Source organism: Stenella coeruleoalba (genome assembly GCF_951394435.1).
Source record: "Stenella coeruleoalba genome assembly, chromosome: 6".
NCBI lineage: Eukaryota > Metazoa > Chordata > Mammalia > Artiodactyla > Delphinidae > Stenella > Stenella coeruleoalba.
In genome coordinates, this window is record NC_137151.1 from 124,047,013 (window position 1) to 124,067,084 (window position 20,072).

The window sequence follows — 20,072 nt, forward strand, 5'->3', positions numbered from 1 at the left end:
TCTGCTTTGGGAACTCATTGTGGCAGCAGAGTATACAATAGTGCGGAGAGAGATAGGAGGTTGGCAGGAGGATTGGAAAAGTATTTCCGTATCCCAGATTAATAACATCCTATCTACTAACCCAGGATGGCAAACGTGTGGATGGAAACAAGAAAAATGAGCCAGGAAGATATCTGGAGCCACGGGCAGTGACCAATGCTTTATCAGGCAGAGCAGAAAAACAAAGCAGGGAGTGAATGAGCGACTCAGCAAAGGTGCCCCCAGGGTTTCAGCTCTGGAACTGGAGCTGCCATTCACCGGAAGAGGGTAATCCAGAAGAGAAGTAGGTTTGGGGAAAATGATAGCGTTTGAGTTCAGGCATGCCGAGTTTAGTAAACACATTCTTATAAGAGTATCACATGTTCTACAAAGTGATTTAAGGCAGTTTACAAAACTACAGGCCGTGCAAGCAAAGGAGGTTAGGAAACTGGGCTACTGGGAAACAAGACGAAACTTGTGAGGTTTCTGGAAGTCAGCCTAGGAGCCTCTCCTAACTTTTCAACAGTCAGAACAAAGGGGAGACCCATCCACCCCACGGGGCTTGCAGGGGCGGGAAGGAATGGGTTCATGCTTCGAGCAGCCCTGGGAGGGCAGAGAAGGCCCAGAAATGCTCACTCTTCCTTTACTATTAAATTCTCTTTATTTATTTATTATTATTATTTTGCGGTACGCAGGCCTCTCACTGTTGTGGCCTCTCCCGTTGCGGAGTACAGGCTCCGGACGCGCAGGCTCAGCGGCCATGGCTCACGGGCCCAGCCGCTCCGCGGCGTGTGGGATCCTCCCGGACCGGGGCACGAACCCGTGTCCCCTGCACCGGCAGGCGGACTCTCAACCACTGCGCCACCAGGGAAGCCCTATTTATTTTATTTATACATGCATTATCCACCTGATAGAGGGTTAAGCTTCTTGAGGGGAGGGGCTGTGTCTCACTGCCAGTCTCTCTCTCTCTCTCTCTCTCTCTCTCTCTGTGTTTCCTCCCCCACCTCCCACCAGGTCTAGGACACACTGTCACACTCCACTGAATGGAGTAGTTGAGGCTGGAGGATAATTGAAGAAATGACCTGTAACCTCTTAGGTTGGATCCTTCCTGCACATCTGCTTCTGGCACGAAAGGGAAGTCCCTGATGTGTTGAGAACCCAGCAACAGGGTCCGGGGCTAGTCCCCCCCCCCATTCATCTCCACCACGCCCCCTCCCCAGTGCACATGTGCAAACCTCGGCACGTTGCTGGAAACAGAAATGAATGGGTGTTCTGGGGGCAGAGCGAAGATTTATAAAGTCTGTTGAAGGTTTTATGTAGTGTGCAATAATTTCTCATTTTATTTACTTGGGCTTTTCCTTAGCAGTGAGCACCCAAAGCCATGCTTAATTTAATAATGTATTTGCTTATCATATGCTGTGAATTCCAATCCTAAAATCTAGAATTGGTACTGGAAGTTGGCAGAGGTAAACACATCCTGTGTCATCCCTTCAGAACCGGCAGTTCTGGACGTCAAATAGTGGATGTGACATGAATTTTTAAATTATTACTCTTGCTATCCGTGTGGGCATTTTATAATTGAAGATTAGTAAAATTTTTATTTAAAAAGATTTTTAGATCTTTATACGTGCATCTAGTTCTATTTTTAGGTTACTTGAAGATTGATTTTTGAATAGTAAGTACCTGCAATAATTACTTATACTTTTCCAAAATTTTTTGAGAGGGGCACGACTTTTCTGGGGATTCAGGGGAACTGTATTTAACCAGGTTTCTGTTTGTAGATGGAAAGATTCATCTGCCACCCCAGGAATGAGGCCTGGGTGTTATTACTTGCTCTGCAATGTCCAATTTGGCCTTTGATCTTTGGGGCCACTGTTAATTTTATGGTTTACACAATTCAAAGTGTCAGACAACTGTGCAGTGCTTGCTCAGGAAAGAAAGCCAGAGCAGAACTGCCTCTGCTGCCCAGCTGCCCTCCTTAACAAGCCTCTCTAGGGATACAAATATTTGCACAGCAAATTGCACAGCAAATTCTAAGGCTATGTAAGCAACTGCAATTCTCCTTTGGGGTGCCCGAGACACTCAGGCATCCTGGCTACCTGCCTGGAAAAGTAGAGGTGGACGGTCCATCCTCTTTGACTGGCCTTGAGGTGCTCTGTACACACCAGAACAAAAGGACAAAAATATTCTGCTCTCTGTGAGAAGCACGTAGATCAGTGTTCTTCCCGGGATAATTGGTAGAAGATCTCTAGGGTGATTTGTTGCAGATATATTCCTTGTGTTGTGTGTGTGTGTTAAATGTACCGCTTCTGCTTTAACCCAAGTTTATTGTGTGTTTAATCTTAAGGATGGGTCCCTGGAGTCGCAACATCCAGGAGGGCACCCACAAGTCCACTAAGGGTTGCTGTTATCATTGTCCTTGTTATTATCATTAAGAAATCTTCTTTTTACATTCTCTTCCATTATAGGTTTTTACAAAGTCCCTGTCTCTTGTGCAGTGTCACGGCGTGGCTGTGACTTTCCCCAGCAACAGACAGTGGATTCCCCACCCAGTCTAGGCTGCCCTGCCCTTCAATTTGAAAACGATTCTCGCACAGAAGTGGACTGATTGTGCTACCCCTTGTCTCTGGTGGTGGTGGTGTCCCACTGGCTTGTGTCCGGATCATTACGGCAAACTGGCTACTCTGGGCGGGCCCAGGGATGGACTGGGGAGCCTGACAGGAGTCCTACAGACAAATAGAGGGCAGCCTCCATCTGGGCTGTACTTGGACATCTGTCCTCGGGGCAACTCCTGCTGGGAGATCGGTGTGTGATTTGGATAGAAAAACACGGGAGTTGTCAGCAGCGTATAAATTTCCATGCCTTTGATGGGATCATGAATGATTTTGTGGCTGAAGTCTCATGATCTGTGCTGCAAGACAGGCACTGTGCAGACAGCAGGCTATGGACCATGGAATTTTAAAGTCCCGGGGGAAGGGCATCTTTTTAATTTAATTTTATCTTATTTTAAATTTTATTGAAATATTGTTGATTTACAATGTTGTGTTAGTTTCAGGTATACAACGAAGTGATTCCGTTATATATATATGTGTGTATATATATATAGACACACACACACACGTATATATATTCTTTTTTAGATTCTTTTGCATTATAGGTTATTACAAGATATTGAGTATAGTTCCCTGTGCTATGCAGTAGGTCCTTGTTGGTTGTCTATTTTATATATGGTGGTGTGTATCTGTTCATCCCATACTCCTAATTTATCCCTCCCCCTCCCCCTCCCCCTTTGGTAACTGTAAGTTTGTTTTCTATGTCTGTGAGTCTATTTCTGTCTTGTAGATAAGTTCATCTGCACCATTTTATTTAGATTCCACATATAAGCAACACGGGAAGGGCACCTTTTAAAGCCACAGAGCTGGGGACCACGTGTACTTTTCAGGCCAACAGGTGTTCCGGTTGCTGGAATGTAAGTCACGAGTGCTTGGGTTCAAGTTCCAGGCACAGAGGACCTTGGAAAGCTCTAGGGAGGGACTTGGTTGACTGAGGTGAGAGGTAGGCTGGAGCCTCAGAGTGCAGAGGAGGGGAGGGCATGCAAGGACAGAGTAAAAAGGCAGGCATCAAGGCCCGGGACCCTCTCCAGGGGATTGTCACAGTGCTGGGCTCATGCAGGGATGGGTGGTCCACGGTAGAGCATCTGTTGAGAACTTCAAGGCCAGAAGAGATTCAGACACACACTCAGGCTACAGGGACCCAGGCTCCAGGAAGACAGAACCACTGGTAACTGAGACTGTGGCCCAGGCCATAGACTTGAACTCTAGGGCTAGTTCCCTGTTCTCTTGCTTAATAGCAAGGGGTTTGGCTGTTCTTCGGATCTACTTTAATAACCTAGACAAGTCATCTTCCTCTGGAACTCCACGAATGATCCAAACCGTCCCATGCTGTTTCTGTTCGGACATCCATCTTTGGAGCATGGATCATAGAATACGCTTTGAGTTATCTGGCTTTTTTAAGCACTTATTGGCTTTTTGGCTAATATCAGATATGCATTTCTTACTTGAAGCTGAAAGGAGCCTGGCTTTATATGGACATTTTTAACTGACATTTCACTGGACACCTTCAGGTGTCAAAATGAAACAGAATTAACCTTTCTGTCCTATTCACACATTATAATTACTACCACATTCCAATATTTATGTACACTGCTGGGTTACCATTTCCAGAAGGTCTGAATCCGAAGAAGAAAATCCATTTTGCCTCAGGTCTGTCAACTGGCCAGTAGTTTCCTATTATGCATCGAAATGACATGTACCATTATTAAAGCAAACCTGACCTTTTAAAGGAAGGCCCAATCAAATGTCATACCCAGTGTTCCAACACGGCCTTGTAAAAACGCATTCTCACAGTGAAAGCAATCTTGGGAGAAGCCATTTCTCAAGGAAAGCCAACTCAGGATCCCGTGAAACCTTGATGGGTTTTAGTTTCCTCTATCAGATTACACCCTGGGTTTCCGAGGGGATTACAGATTACAAACCAAAGGGAAGGCCTTTCCTTAGTTGGAAGAAAAACAAATAAAATATGCAAGATGTTTATATTTCCAACAGCTCAAGTATGTATACACATACACACATCCCCACACACCCCCAAGGATGTAAAGTTTTAATGAGTGCCTGCAGCCCTCTCTGTTTTCTGTGCACCGGTCTTCAGCATAAAAATCCAGCTGCATCGGGAGCAGTTCGGCAGTGCAGGAGCACAAAAGCCCCTGAAGTCTCTCTGCTTCCTGGAAGCCTGTCCCAGCTCCCTGGGAGTGACCGGGACCTCTTTCCACACCTGGCCACCCACCCTGCTTCAGGGTCCTCTTCCTCACTTACCTACCCCAGAAATGCACGTACCTCCCGGTGGTTATACCACGTGCATGCAGGTTTGTCTAGGAAAACAGAAGAAGGAGATGCATTCCAAAGCAGTGGCCTCAACAGTCCTCAAAAGACAATGACCCTAATGGACATTTGCATTACACGCCCAGCTTTGCAGAGCGAGCTCGGGTCCACTGTTGTGTTCCAGCCCTTACTGCAGTCTGAGCTCTTAAGGATAATGAGACTAGTCCTCAGAGTTGGATACAAGGGGAAATGCGACCTCAACCTGTGGACCCCGGCAGATGAGAACCAAGGACCTGTTTCCTAATGGATTTGAGAGCTGCCGCTCATCTACCCCCAGCCCACCGTCTTCCTCAGGGATTCTGGACCACGTGGCACTACTGCCCCCAACCCCATCTTCTGTAGGGCTGACCCTCCTTCCCGCCCCGCACCTCTCTGGTTATTCTGTTCTGCTGATGCCCTGGTTAATGTGAACCTATTTCCTGATTCCCCAGTCAAAGCTGATCTCACCAAGATGCGGGCTGCCATCTACACCCCCCTCCCTCCCTGCCCAACCAGCCCCTCCCAGCAGAACTCCCCTGCTCTGCACCACCCCACCCCGCGTACTCAATTTTGAGTCACAAGGACATCGATGATTTGAATGTACTTAAATATTAGGTACCCATCTCCCCACGCTAGACTGTGAACATCTTGAGGGCATATAATTTTCTAATATTTTGTATCTTGCCTAGAGAGCGTGTGATTATAATATTTGCTTGATCTTTATTGGTTGAATAAATGGAGGCGGGTGTCAGGCGTGCGTGAATGTATGAATCTTGTTCCCAACTCTTAAAAACGTGGGGCAATTTCCATCTCATCAATTGCAGGTGTAACAACACTCGGACTGGAAGATTCTTCTGACGATGAAATGAAATCACAGGGCATGATCTTGCATATTAAGTGCTCAGAAAACATCAATTCCTTCTCCCTGCTTTCTTCAGCATCACGGTGTCTTTATACACAGTGTTTCACTATCAACTGCAGGTGAGTGTGTATCTTACCTGCAGGAGACGTATTATGTCCTCTGTGTCTTGGTGTCTTCATCCTGCCCAGCAAGGACTTCAAGCATAATTTCAGGTGCATGCGGAAGCGGGTGGTTTTCCTGAGCCCGTTTCGCCTCTTTCCTCGAGGGCAGTGGGGGTGGGAGGAAGGTGCCACCTTGTCACTCCTGAGCCACATCTTCCAAGGTTCCACACCGGGACCTGGACCGTGACATGCCTCTGTCCAGCTGCCCAGGGTCTGAGTCTCATCTCCAGGTCTGACTCTCCCACTCCATGGGCTGGGCCGTGGCCATGACCGTGGCCAAGAGCCATGGAGGTGAGGTCCAGTAGATCATCGTCATCGCCCAGAGGCTGGCAGCTGAGGACTTGAACCTCCACAAGGGAGGAAAGCACTCAGAACACCCTGCATGTTGACCTGCCAGACACAGCATCCGTCTGTGGGAACGAGAGCCATGGCGTGCCTGGGAATGGGCTGGGATGCCATAGGGACCCGCCAGGTGCAGAAAAGCAGGTTAGAGGGAGCAGGTATGTCTTCAGCTGTGGTAAAGAATAATGTTTATATCCCAACTCAGTACACACACACACACACACACACAACACACACACACACACACACACACAGAGCGCACACACCTGAAACAAATGTCTTATGAAAAAGCATATAAGATGCATTCTGATATTTTCGATTCTTTTTTATTCCTCTCCAGGCTAGTCAAGACCGTTTCAGATTTTTAGATGTTGGCCTAGGGTCTCTCCACTGATTTCACATCAGTTTACACTAGTGGGTTGAGGCCTTCATTTGCAAAACAATGTCTTGGGCAATTACCTCCAGGACCAGAGAGAGACTCCAGCCCAGCTTGGTGGGCGTGAAGTGAGGGTACACAGGTGGTTGGGCTCATGCCACAGTGGACACAGCGGGGCTGGGACTAGGCTGAGGCAAGGTAGGAGCCCAGTGGAAAGGCACAGCATCTAAGGAGGCACCCGCTCTCCATGCCTGTGGGGAGCTCTTTAAATTCTGTGCCCCAGGCACCTGGCTCAGCTCACCTAGCCCAGCCCTGGTCCCTACGTAGCATTTCACAGGTGAGAACTCTGTCACTAAGGGGACAGAAACTGTCGCGGAGGCCACCGTGGCTGAGGTAGGATTCCAGCCCGGACCTGGCTGACCTGAGCCAGAGCCGCTTCCCAGGTGTGGTGGGTCCTCTTCCTAGCCCTGTGGGGAAGGTGCAGGCCCAGCCGCATCAATGGGACAGTTGGCCTGTGTGGAGACTCGACTTACGTGCAACCGAATGGGACGGCGTCCGAACAACGCAGTGGTGTGAAGTCGAGAATCCTGGGGAACGTACTAAGTTTCTGAGCACGGGAAACCACACAGCCTATTCCACAGCCTTCGGCTGGGCTGGCTTAACCCTTCCTGCTTATTACCGGGTCCTTTCCCAGCCACCAGGACCTGGGGCAGGTGTGCAGAGGAGGAGAGCATCTGTGGGAGGGATGCAGCCAGTGCCCACAGAGGAAGCTTGCCAGTGACACGGCACCTGCACCCCAGGCTCAGCTGTTTCCCAGTTTAGCACATCTCAGAGGAGAAGCTGCAGGTGGCATGGGAGGACCACTGAGCCTGCCTGCCCCCGTGGGTATTTCTCTGTCAGGTACCCCTCTCCCCCCAGATCTCCCCTCCTGTCTCAGTCCCTCCTCCTTCACCGGCTCCTTTTATCCTGCTGCAGACGGGCCAGATTCCATCTCAGTGAAGCTTCCCTTCCCACTTGTCAACGATTCCCCACCAGCTGGGATGATGTGGTCCTTCCTGAGTCAAAGTGGAGCCTGTCTGCCTAGGCTGGATTGTGGCCAGTTGTGGCTAAAAGAGCCTGAACTTGCATCTGCCCCATGGGCTGCTGGACTTTGATGAGCTCCCATAGGAATCATGACGTAATCATGAAGTCAAGACACAGTTCTCATCCAGTCCATCATCCCCTCTGTGCAAGGACCGGGGGCTCTAAGACACATGGACACCTTCCACAATTCCCAGCCTAGCCTGGTGTTACAGGGAAAGCAGGCTTGCAACAAATATTTGTTGAATTGATAAAGAGCCCACATAAAGACCAGCCCATTAAGAAAGTCCAGGCAGTAACTGAGAACGTTGGTACAGGGGAGTCTGCAGACAAGCCAACTGTAAGCTTCAGGTCAAGAGGAGAGGGTCTGTTTGCTTCTGCTTAGCCGTCGAGTTTCAGAGAGGACAGAGCCTTGATTCAACTCCTGGTTAATTGCTGAAACGTTAGTTTCCTCATCTGTGAGATGGGGACAATACGGCATTGGCCTCCGAGGTGAGTTTTGAGCGTTTAATGAGGCGGTGAGTGCAAGAGCCATCGTAACGGTGAATGTCGGCAGCTAGCCCTGAAACTTGGGCTTGGCCGTGCCCTTGGCAGTAGGCAGGCATCCCCGCCACAGCCCTTTACAGGACCCAGGAGCAGAGCAGTCCAGGGTTCCCTGTGCATGGCCTCCCCTTCCCTGGAGGTTGGCTCTTGGAGACCCCGCAGTGGGCTGTGGACCAGTTCCTTCTCTGCCCTGGCAGCCTATTCTGAAGTCTGCCAGTGGCTGGCGCTGGACTTTCACAGCCTGGAGGTCTAGGCAGGGGTTCTAACACCAGAATTTTTAACCCTTTACAGTCCAAGGTAGTCTTCAAAGGCTGGGAAGATGTGCTTCTTCATATAATTTCTGTCCAGGGAGCCATAAGTGAAAATCAGACACATTTTCTCTTTCTGTCTTTTATTAAAGTTTATTTGATTTAGGTGTCCGTGGTCTCCCACGCGGGACAGAGGGGCCGGCCGGAGCTGGAGCTTTCTCAGTACTAGACCTGGACTCCGACCCGGCGCCAGAATACAGCCGCTTTGAATCGAAGATACGTGACTCGCGAGAACAAATGATGAACAGCAATGTGAGCTCTGGGTCTGGGTCCCTGTGAACGAGTGAGAAGAGGTCCTTGTATGTCAGGGCCTTGTTTGATTATGACTGGACTCGGGACAGCTGCCTGCCGAGCTAAGGCCTCAGCCTCTCCTATGGTGACATTCTACATGTCATTAACACCTCTGATGATGACTGGTGGCAGGCGAGACTGGTGACCCCCCCCCCATGGAGGAAGTGAGCAAACTGGTGTGATTCCCAGTAAGAAGGAGGGTGGAAAAGAAAGAAAGGGCTCCATTGAAAATCGTGAAGTTTCATGCCAGGACGGGCATGATTGAGTCTAACAGGTCGATCAAAACGAAACGTAAAAGGAGTTTCCGCCTCTCTCGAAAGATTCCATTTTACAAGAGCAAAGAAAACATGGCCCAGGAGAGCAGCGTACGGGAACAGGGAGTGACATCCAGCACCAGTGACGGCGAAAGAGGTTCCAAAGGACAGGAGGACGCTATTTTGTCATATGAGCCAGTGACACGGCAAGAAGTTCACTATGCAAGGCCCGTCATCATCCTGGGCCCAATGAAGGACAGAGTCGACGATGACCTGATTTCGGAGTTCCTGCGTAAATTTGGATCCTGTGTCCCACATACTACCTGGCCTCGGCGTGATGATGAAGTGGATGGGCAAGACTACTGCTTTGTGGTCTCCCGAGAACAGATGGAGAAGGATATTCAGGACAAGCTCATCGAGGCAGGCCAATTCAGCGATAATCTCTATGGGACCAGCCTCCAGTCAGTGAAGGGAGCTGGGGGAGGGGCAAGCACTGCATGTTAGATGTTCCTGGCAATGCTATCAAGAGGCTGCAGCAGTCACAACTTTATCCCATGGCCACTTTCTTCAAGCCCAAGTCCATTGAAGCGCTTATGGAAATGAACCGATGGCAGACATATGAACAAGCAAATAAAATCTATGACAAAGCCATGAAACTGGAGCAGGAGTTTGGAGAATACTTCACAGCCATTGTACAGGGTGACTCACTGGAAGAGATTTATAACAAAATCAAACAAATCATTGAGGACCAGTCTAGGCACTACATTTGGGTCCCATCCCCTGAAAAACTCTGAAGAATCCCCTCCAACCATTCTATTGTGAACAGAAGAAATCAAGTCTCTCTTCCCTCCTCTCTCTTCATTCCTGTCCCCATGGGGAGAACAGATGACTACTGTTCTTGTCCCCTTTTTTAGATATGTCCAAAAAATTGAGTTTTCTAGTCCTGTCCTGTTTTTTTAAATTTTTGTTTTGTTTTAGTTTATTTTTGGGGATGACGCCATCTCACTCATCCTGTGACTGCGCCCATTCCTGCATGGACCTTGCCCAAGCACTAGCACAGGTGCAAATCCATCAGAGTCATTGTTTTCATAAAACCAAGCAGAAGCGAAGAGAAGAGAGGAGGACTGATGGAAAGACAGACGGGACAGCTGCGCGGCTTATGAAGCGAGCTCCGTGCACCCCGCGAGGAGAGGTTCCCAGGCTTTGCTACGATCTGTGCGCTGCCTCGTGGCTTGGGACAGCGCGGTCATGGCAACAGAAAGTATCTTATTTATATATAGATATATATATATATGTAATGTATATAAAATATATAGAAATTATTATATATATATATTATACACTCTCATATATGTATATATATACTCACACGTGAGAGAATGGCTAACGGTGCTCCCACCGTATTAACTTGCTGATTGGTTTATGCCACCTGATGTGTCTGCATGAGAGGGTTCCTTTTTGTTCATTTTTAAACTGCTGTTAAACCCAAACCATGTTGTGCTATAAAAAACAATAATAAATTTATTTAGTAGAGTTGATTCACAACGTTGTGTTAGTTTCTACTGTACAGCGAAGTGATTCAGTTATACATATGTATATATTCTTCTTCAGATTCTTTTCCATTATGGTTTATCACAAGATATTGAATATAGTTCCCCGTGCTATGCAGTAGGACCTTGTTTTTCTGTTCTTTTATTTTTAAAGAGAATTTATATATTTAATTATTTATTTATTATTTATTTTTGGCTGTGTTGGGTCTTCATTGCTGCACAGTAGCTGTGGCTCACAGGCTCAGTAGCTGTGGCTCGTGGGCTCTAGAGTGCAGGTTCAGTAGTTGTGGCGCATGGGCTTAGTTGCTCCGCGGTACGTGGGGTCTTCCCCGACCAGGGCTCGAACCCACGTCCCCTGCTTTGGCAGGCGGATTCTTAACTGCTATGCCACCAGGGAAGCCCTGTTTTTCCATTCTATATCTAATATTTTTTAATGTATTCAAACGTTCTCTTTCTTGATCTCCCTTGATCACCAATGTCATACTTGCTTTGGGTAAAAAATTTGGAAAATACAGAAAAGTGAACACACACACATATTCACAGACATATACACAACACACGTAGGTACACACGCAGACATCAGCCATAATTCACTGGCCAGAGGAAGACACTGTTCATATCTTGTTTTATTACAATTTGTCGTCTTGAATACATTTTTCCTGATGTAAATGGGATCCCGATATAGGTAATTTTTCATCTTTTTTGGTTGCTGAAAATTATAATATAAACATTTTTTTTTCTGATCTTAAAGATGTTTCATAAACAAACTAAAGTCTGGATAACAGGCCACTGGCTGTTTGCATCATAATCTATTGACCCTGCCCCCTAACGCTGGACATATAGATCGATTTCAAAATTTTAAATACTGATGTGCTTGACATTAGGAGTATATTTTACACAAAATTCTCCCAATATGTTCCTTGAGAAACATTTTTTTGTTTTAAATATTTATTTAGGCTGTGTTGGGTCTTCGTTTCTGTGCGAGGGCTTTCTCTAGTTGTGGCAAGCGGGGGCCACTCTTCATCGCGGTGCGCAGGCCTCTCACTGTCGCGACCTCTCGTTGCGGAGCACAGGCTCCAGACGCACAGGCTCAGTAGTTGTGGCTCACGGGCCCAGTTGCTCCGTGGCATGTGGGATCCTCCCAGACCAGGGCTCGAACCCGTGTCCCCTGCATTGGCAGGTGGATTCTCAACCACTGTGCCACCAGGGAAGCCCTGGGAAACATTTTAATTAGATCTGATGCTGCTAATAAGAAGGGAGAAATAGGATATTTACAATCTTTCCAGAGAAAATACTTGTTCACACATTGGCCTTTGTCATCTGACCATATATGGTGGCTTCCTGGGGTCTTCCGCTGTTTGCTGTAGAGTTTCCACATCGAGGGGAAATGTCCATGTAGTAAATCATGGGAAGTAGTACTTGTAGTAACAGCCGTGGTCTGGCACCGTAGGTCGCTGTGTTAATCCTCACGACAGCCCTGTGAGATGAGTGTGGCTATATCACTTTCACAGACGAGCAAAGAGAAGATCAGAGACACCTAACGACTCACCCCAAGTTGCAGAGCTGGTGAGTGGAAGTAAACTCAGAGAACAGTTCACACACTCCCCAGGGAAATCACCCCAAAAGAAAAGGACACAAATCTGGTCACATTGATCCAGCTGCCTTGTCGGATGAGGGAGCTGGGAAGGAGAAAAATAAGCATGTGTTCATAGTTTTGTTGCTGGGACTTGGTAAGGTCAAGGGTGCAAGCTTTTCCTAGCTTTTACGCATTCACTCATTCTTCTCAGCAGCGACTCATTTAGTTGTTAATTCGGTGGACGATTCAGCCTCCTCAAGGTACCAGGCTGGGAAAAGAATAGGGAGCAAAGCAGGCTGTCCCTGGGGACTCCTGGAGAGGCAGACGTTGGATCATGTCACACACACGGCCACACACGCACACAATCGGGATAACTGCTCTAAGACGCAGAATCTCTCCTGAGGACTCGGAAAATTTCCCTGGGAAAGGAATATTTACTGCTAAGGGAAGAGCACGAATGAGCCAGACAGAAGAAAGAGGCCACACCAGCAGCGGGGGTGTGCACGGGGCCCAGAGCCAGGAGAGCGGAGTCCGCAAGCCCCAGCAGGTGGTCGGCCATCTGTTTTTGTCAATAAAGTTTTATTGGAACACAGCCTCACTCATGTGCTAATGTATTATCTGTGGCTGCTTCTGCGCCACAATGGCAGAGTTGAACAGTTAGGAGAGAGACCCTGTGGGCCACTGAAGCGAAAGTGGGTATTATCTGGTCCTTTATAGACTAGGCCTGGCAGCCCAGCTCTGGGCACGTGGGCCAAGGCGCTGGGGGCCTGGTGAGTGAGGGGCCGCTAGTGCGAGCAGGGTAGCAGAGGAAGGGTGAGCCTCAGAGTGCACACGAGGGAGTCTGGTCCTTACCTGAGCTCCAAGCGGGAGACAGTGGAGGTTTTGAGCAGACCAGGGAGAGAATTAGATTTATGATTTTAAAAGATTACACTTTTCACGTAACAGTCACTCTAGGCTTGCTTTTCTTGGTTTATAATAGCTGTGAAATGAATGTGTGTATGTGTGTGTGTGTGTGTGTGTGTGTGTGTGTGTATACACACAGGATACAGGTTCTGTGTCTCTGGAGAATCCTGGCTAATAAATGAGTATTTTCATCGATTGTAACCTTCCTCAGCTGACTCTGCATTATTACTTTCTTAATGGTTTCCCTTAAATTGACTTATTTTTGTAATACTTCCTGTTCTAAAGGGAACTTGGTATCACTGTTTGAAACTGAAAAGCAGCATCACTTACCCCGAATGCAAGCCAAGAACACTGTCACCCTCGGGCGTGACGCCTGGGCTCAGCCTCGGGGGGCTGCTCGCGTCACACTGGTCCCCCAGGAGAGCCGGGAAATAGGATGGCTATTCACCTGTCCACAGTGCTTGTCTCATTTATTCAAATTAACCAGTGCCCAGAGCTGGAAAGAAATGGATCTGGACTCAGACAAAGATGGGTGAACAGGAAGGTGAGTGAACACTGGGTGTTAAAGACAGACGAGCAAAAAGAAAGACACAAAGGCAGTAAAGGTTCTCACTGCCTGATTCATGATATGATGCCTTCTGCTTGCTTCCCACTTGTAGAAACAGTGCTGACCCTTAAGGATGGAGGCTGAGAGAAGGCCAAGCAGTGGTTCTTAAACTTTCTCTTAATAAAAATAACAGGGGAGTTTGCTAGAAAGGCAGTTCCTGGGACTCCCAGCCTCAGAGGTCCTGACCTGGGGAGAGGTTGGGAGCTGACAGAGTTCGCAGGCGTTCGGCGCGTTCTGGGGCGTGAGGCCGGTGGCTGTAGTCTGAAAAGCAAGGCGGAGGGGTGATCCATGAAGGTATTGCTTTGATCTCAGTCCTGGATGAAGGGCCTCCAACCAAACAACAATAAATTGCTCTCCACCTACCTGAGACAACGTCTGACTTTGTTCATAAGGACGTGGTTTGGAAAAGTGATCTCTACCCAGGAAATGTGCACACAATTCTACTTGTAACAGTGATTTTGGTTTATTGCCAAATTCTGAGAATGAGACATGGTTAGATATTTACTTAGAAAAAAGAAGAGTTTGGTAAAATATAAAATGCGTTTAAAGCTACTCGTAGGTGAGAGGAGTATATGCCATCTGATTTCTGGATACCCACTCAATTCAGGCAACAAAAACTCAGCAGTTCCCTGCTCCTCGGGGGGCCTGACCCGTGGTTCATTTCCGTGCCCTGTAGTGGGCTGGATGGTGGCCCCAGGAAGATATGTCTTTGTCCTGATTCCAGGAACCTGTGAATATTACCATGTATGCAAAAGGTCTGATTTAGTTGAGGATCTTGAGGAGTTGGTCCTAGATTATCCAGCTGGGCCTTAAGTCCAATGACACATGTCCTTCTAAGAGTGAAGCAGAGGGAGAACTACACGGCAGAGAAAATGAGGCCATGTGAAGACAGAGGCAGAGACTGGGGAATGCTACACAAGGCCATGAAGGCCCAGGGCCCCCGGAAGCTGGAAGAGGCAAGGAGGGGCTCTTGGAGGGAGCAGGGTCCTGCCCACACCTTCATCGCAGACTCCTGACCTCCAGAGCTGTGAAAGAATACGTTTCTGCGGTGTAAGCCGTCAGAGTTGTGGTCATTTGTTACAGCGGCCTCAGACAACTAATACAGTCCCCAGAGCAGAACTCAGGAATGGAACTCAAAGGGCTGTTTCTCTGATGCTCTGTGAACAAGGCAGAGCTCTTGGTTTCCCACAAGGAGACTCGGCCTGAATGTCTGTTTTACTCATGGAATATGGACTCACACACACACACAACTTTGCCACAAAGATGTGGTCGACCTGTGCTCTCACCTAGGTGGGTTTGGCTGGGCTGGTAACGCCATCCTGTGGCTTCTTCGTGGTCAGCCCGCCATGGACCCCTCTCCTCTGCTCCCCTGCCCCCGGGGGAGCCCTCAAACATGCAGGCCCCATTCTTACTGGACTCTGAGAGGCTTTTGGGGCCGGGAGATGGGCACAGTGAGAGGAAAGGTCCAGAGCGGCACAGCCCAACAGAAATGCCGCCTGAGTCACACACATAACCTTAAGTCCAATAGAATCTATATTTAAAACCTTTCTCTAAAGGTGTAATTAATTTTAATATCGTATTTTATTTAACTCAGTATATCCAAAATATTATTATTTCAACATGGACTCAATCTAAAAATTACCAGTGAAATATTTTGAATTTTTTTTTTTAATATTAAGTCTTGGAAATTTGGTGTGGATTTTATAGTGAGAGCGCGTGTCAGTTTGCACCGGCCACATTTTAGGCGCTCGATAACCACGTGACTAGTGGTTTCTGTACGAAACAGTGCACGGTTAAGGCTCAGGCAGCTGCAAAGGTGGACCAGAGGCTGCTCTGATCCCTCAACTCTTTCGTTTCATCCGTGTGGCCCCTGACAGCGATCCCTTGCGAGTATTTCCACAGAAACTCATCTGTGTATTTATGGGGGGGTGTGGTTTGTGGCTGGGACCACGCAAAGGCAAAGGAAGGAAGACGTCTGAGAAGTCAGAGCCTGAACGAGAGAGCAAAGTAGACACTCAAGTTAAAATGATGACCATGGTCCAGAGATCTGAAAGTCTTCTCTGAGTGAATCCCTGGGGCTGCAGGATTGGATCTGGGTTGAAGTCCTGAGTTCTTAAATCATGAAGTCTTCTAGACAAGATTCTGTCGTGTGGCATCAGTTCTTGAAAGCACTGGATATCCCAGATTGAAGTATCTTTAGAAAGAAGATGGGAGGGGAAATCGGTTTACTTCATTTTGAAAGGAAAGTTAATTACTTTTTGGAAAGTTGTTTTCAGCCAGATGAGGACCACAGAGAGAGAGAGAGAAAAAAAAAATAGCATTGCCCTCGGATGGGAGTTTAGCCAAGAGTGACAATAGCTGTTTGCTTTCCTGAGTCTGATGGACATTGAGAGCAGCCCAAGTCGGTACCATTGTTTATAATGACAGCTTAACAACAGGCCCGAGGAAGAAGAGGTGACGACGGCAGTGGGAAGCCGTAAACACTTAATCCGTCACAGAAACTTCGAGGGAATCAGGCGCCGCGGAGGCCAGACCAAACCCTTAATTTCTGGGTAATTTGCTGTCTCGGGCTACCCACGTCTGTGCTCCTTTGATGCCAGCACAGCAGTGGGTGTGGGCAAGGGCCGCCTGCTGGAGGGTACGGTGGCATCACACTGGTCCCCCAGGAGGGCCGGGAAATATGATGGATATTCACCTGTCCACACGGCTTGTCTCATTTATTCAAATTAACCAGTGCCCAGAGCTGGAAAGAAATGGATCTGGACTCAGACAAAGATGGATTGCAGTAAAAATGGAAATTACAACCTAGAAAACGCATATCATCAGGCCACTGGGATTTTATTAGCTAATCATGGCTGTGATATGGAACTTCTGAAAGCGTGGCTTTGATTGAATTTTCACCTTGTAACTGTAAGGACTTGTCAGGATGCGTGTTTAGTGATGCGAGGAGGGAGGACCATGGAACGTAATGAGCTGTTTCACACCCTTCTCGTTCCCTAAGGTGCTCGTTCTGTTACTCAAGTACAATAGATTTCTCACAGTTGACAATGCTTAAGGTCATAATATTAGACCCAAGCAGCAAGTCACCACCCGGGACTTATTCAGATCCCTCAGGGTCTCATACCAGGTGTGAGATGCTGGTGCTTTTTGGATGTCGGGCAGTGAGTACCAGCCTAGGAAAGGAAGCAGCCTGATCGTTCACTTGGGATGCTCTAGCAACGGCTGCCAGCATCCTTATCTTGTGAATGCCCTGGATTGCTGGTATTTGGCTTTTCCCCGTGGCTACATCTTCAGCACTGTGGCGCAGAGCATCCGCCACTGACTCTTTTCATTCTCGGCACCACCATGATATCAGAACCGCTCCTAACCCACGCCCCCCGTCCCATCGTGACTCCAGCCCTGGCTTCTGCCAAAAGCCTAATTGTCAAGCTAGTGACGCAGAGTGTGGGGAGTTGGTGTCCCCGGGACAGCAATCCAGCCGTGGGGGAAGGAGCCCATGGAGGAACCCTTGGCCTGAATCTCTGGAGAGATGATTCCAAGAGACATTCTACGCTCTTCTCAGAGGGTCCCACACAGGACCAAGGCATCGTTCTCCTTTCCGAGTGGATATCTCAGTAACACACCCTTTATGCTGACTTTCCTTCCGTTCCTCACCCTCTCCCTGGTCCTTTGCTCCAGTTCCTTCCCATCATTTCCCTGAAAAGCTTGCTGCCCAAGAGCACTTTTATCAGATCTCTGCTTCTGGAGGGAAATAGGGGAGACGGGGAACCTAGGTCAAGCACCTGCTAAATCCCAAGTCTCACCAAGGGCATGAAAACGACCATCGCTCATAATCATGGCAAACTTCCAAGATGCCAGGTGCTGTGCGATGTGCTCGTGTGGATACTGTCTTTAATCCTCACCAGGGTTTTACACGGTAGGACTATCTTTACGCCGATTTTACAGGTAAAGACTGAACCACAGAGAGGCAACAGAACCCGCCCAGCTGAGCGACGCAGCTTAGACCGGGTAAAACAGATTTTTCCTTCGAGCAGGCAGAATTCTGCTACAGAAAATACTAAGATACATGAATTTGCCTGGTGCTCCGTGAACCTAGGAGTGTGCTTCACTGAGGGCTGAGTGGGTCTCTGAGAGCTGCTGTTCTGCCTCTGCCCGGAGATAACAAGGGCCGGAAACAAGGCGCCAGGGATGGACCAACATTCATATGGAGGAAGGAGTGGTTCATTTGATGCCCTTAGTCTTGTAATTTTTTAGGATAATGGGAAATGGATTGAAACCCAGAAAGCCCGGACTCCCTGCAGGATGTGGCTTCCTCTGCAGGCAGTACGTTAAAGGCCCTCCTGCATTTTCTCCGTGTGATTTGATGATGCGCATGAAATCACTTATCATCGCGTGAGCTGCGCTGTCTTATTAGAGAAGAGGACTGCAGGCTCCAACTTCGGCTTATCCTGACAGGCTTTAATTAGGGCTTCAGAACCTGGGCCTGGGCTTCTGCTGTGAGGTGGGATGGGACTCCATGAGCCTTTAACCCCTCCCTCCCCTTACACCATCAAAAAAAATACCAAAAAAAAAAAAAGGAAAAACTCTGTATCTTCCCTGGAAAATAGAAATGTTGCCACCAACAGGCTGGGACTCCGAGAACTTTCTGCAGATTGGCGGCACGGAGGGCTCTACGACCTAACGAAGCAGGATCCCCGCCAGGCGTCCCCTGAACCCTGGGAATACTGCGTTTCCTTTGGAGTCTACATTCATCCTGCAATGTTTCTCCAAGCTGAGCCCGAGGACCACTGCAGCATAGTCATCTGATTAGAATTGCGACTAATTTCAGGACTTCTGCACTGAATGCGGGCATCCTGGCCGCGTGGGGCAGGGGGCGTCCCAGGAATCAGCATTTTCCGTGCACTCCCAGGCATTCTCTGCCCACACAGGAAGCCTAAGGAACACGAGGGCACAGAGTTTCTCACCCCGGGCGGATGTAAAACGTGGGGCGTGGAACCCCCGTATTTGGAGAACGCAGGCTGCCCAAGGCCAGCAGTTGGAGCTTCTCTGTTTCACTGACCAGAGCACTGTGGTGACTTAAAACACTCTGGGCTTCTCCACGATCTCGTGTCTCTCTTGCTGAGGTTCTTGGACCACCAGCATTTGACAGGGGCGTGTGTAGCTGAGATCCCTTTGACTGGGGTTTACCAGACCAGCCCTGTTGATTCTCAAAACCTCTGGACCGGGTTGCAGGCAGTGGGGAGCTGCGTGTGCCAGGCCCCTCCCTGGGCCTGGTGTTTCTCAGCTGTGAAGCGGGACTTGTACAAATATTCCTGGAGGTAAAGGTTTAATTAGAACGGCCTCGGTTGTTGGCGTTAATAAGCAAAAACCCATGTTTTCCAAAAGGGACTATGCATTTCACCAGGCCCTTCTCTGCCCCAGTTCCCGGCAAACTTAAAGTTTGGGCTTAAAGTGGGAGGCAATGTCCTACTTGACAAAGAAGGGTCTTCTCAGTGGGTCGGGGCAGGTCAGAGTCGAGGTCATCAGGCCCAGATTTACAACCCACAGGTGAAGAGGGGCCGTGAGAAGGAGACCTGGTTGGCCCGAGTCTGGAACCAGAGGTCAGGCCTTCGGCCCAGGGCAGTGGGGGCAAGTCAGGGTCAAAGTCAGACCCCTGGCTGGTACAAGGGACACTGAGGGTGAAGCGGGGAGCTGTGTGAGGGGCAAGGCCGCCGGCGACCTGTGCTAGTCAGACTCCTGGGCCGCGAGGAAAAACCAACTTGAGCCGGCTGAAAAAAAGATACATTTTTATGAGGATATAGGGATGTCCCACGGACCCCAAGGGTAGGATGCCTCCAGGTCTTGTGGGGAGGTGAGAACCAAGAAAAGGAAGGCTCTCCTTGCTGTCCCTTCTGTCTGCCTCTGTGTCTGTCTGTCTCTGTGTGTCTCTGCCCGTATCTCTGCATGTCTCTATGTTTCTGTCTGTCTCTGTTTCTGTCTCTGTGTGTCTGCGTCTGTGTCTGTCTGTCTGATTCTGTGTCTGCCTGTCTGCCTGTGTCTGTCTATCTCTGTCTATGTCTGTCTCTGTGTATCTCTACCTGTCTGTCTCCGTCTCTGTCTGTCTGCCTCTGTTTCTGTCTATCTCTGTCCGTGTCTGTCTCTGTGTGTCTCTACCTGTCTCTCTCTGCTCCCGTCTCTGTCTGTCTGTCTCTGTCTGTCTATCCCTGTCCGTGTCTGTCTCTGTGTGTCTCTCCCTGTCTATCTGTCTCTCTCTGTTCCTGTCTCTGTGTCTGTCTGCCCCTGTCT

The 20,072-nt window shown here is 48.7% G+C and overlaps 1 pseudogene across 1 annotated transcript; it reads left to right on the forward strand.

Moving 5' to 3' along the window:
• Positions 1-8,804: 8,804 nt before the first annotated feature.
• On the forward strand, positions 8,805-10,195 carry LOC307188111 (disks large homolog 3-like; annotated as a pseudogene). Its single transcript has one exon. The product of its transcript is annotated as a disks large homolog 3-like (transcript).
• Positions 10,196-20,072: the final 9,877 nt, after the last annotated feature.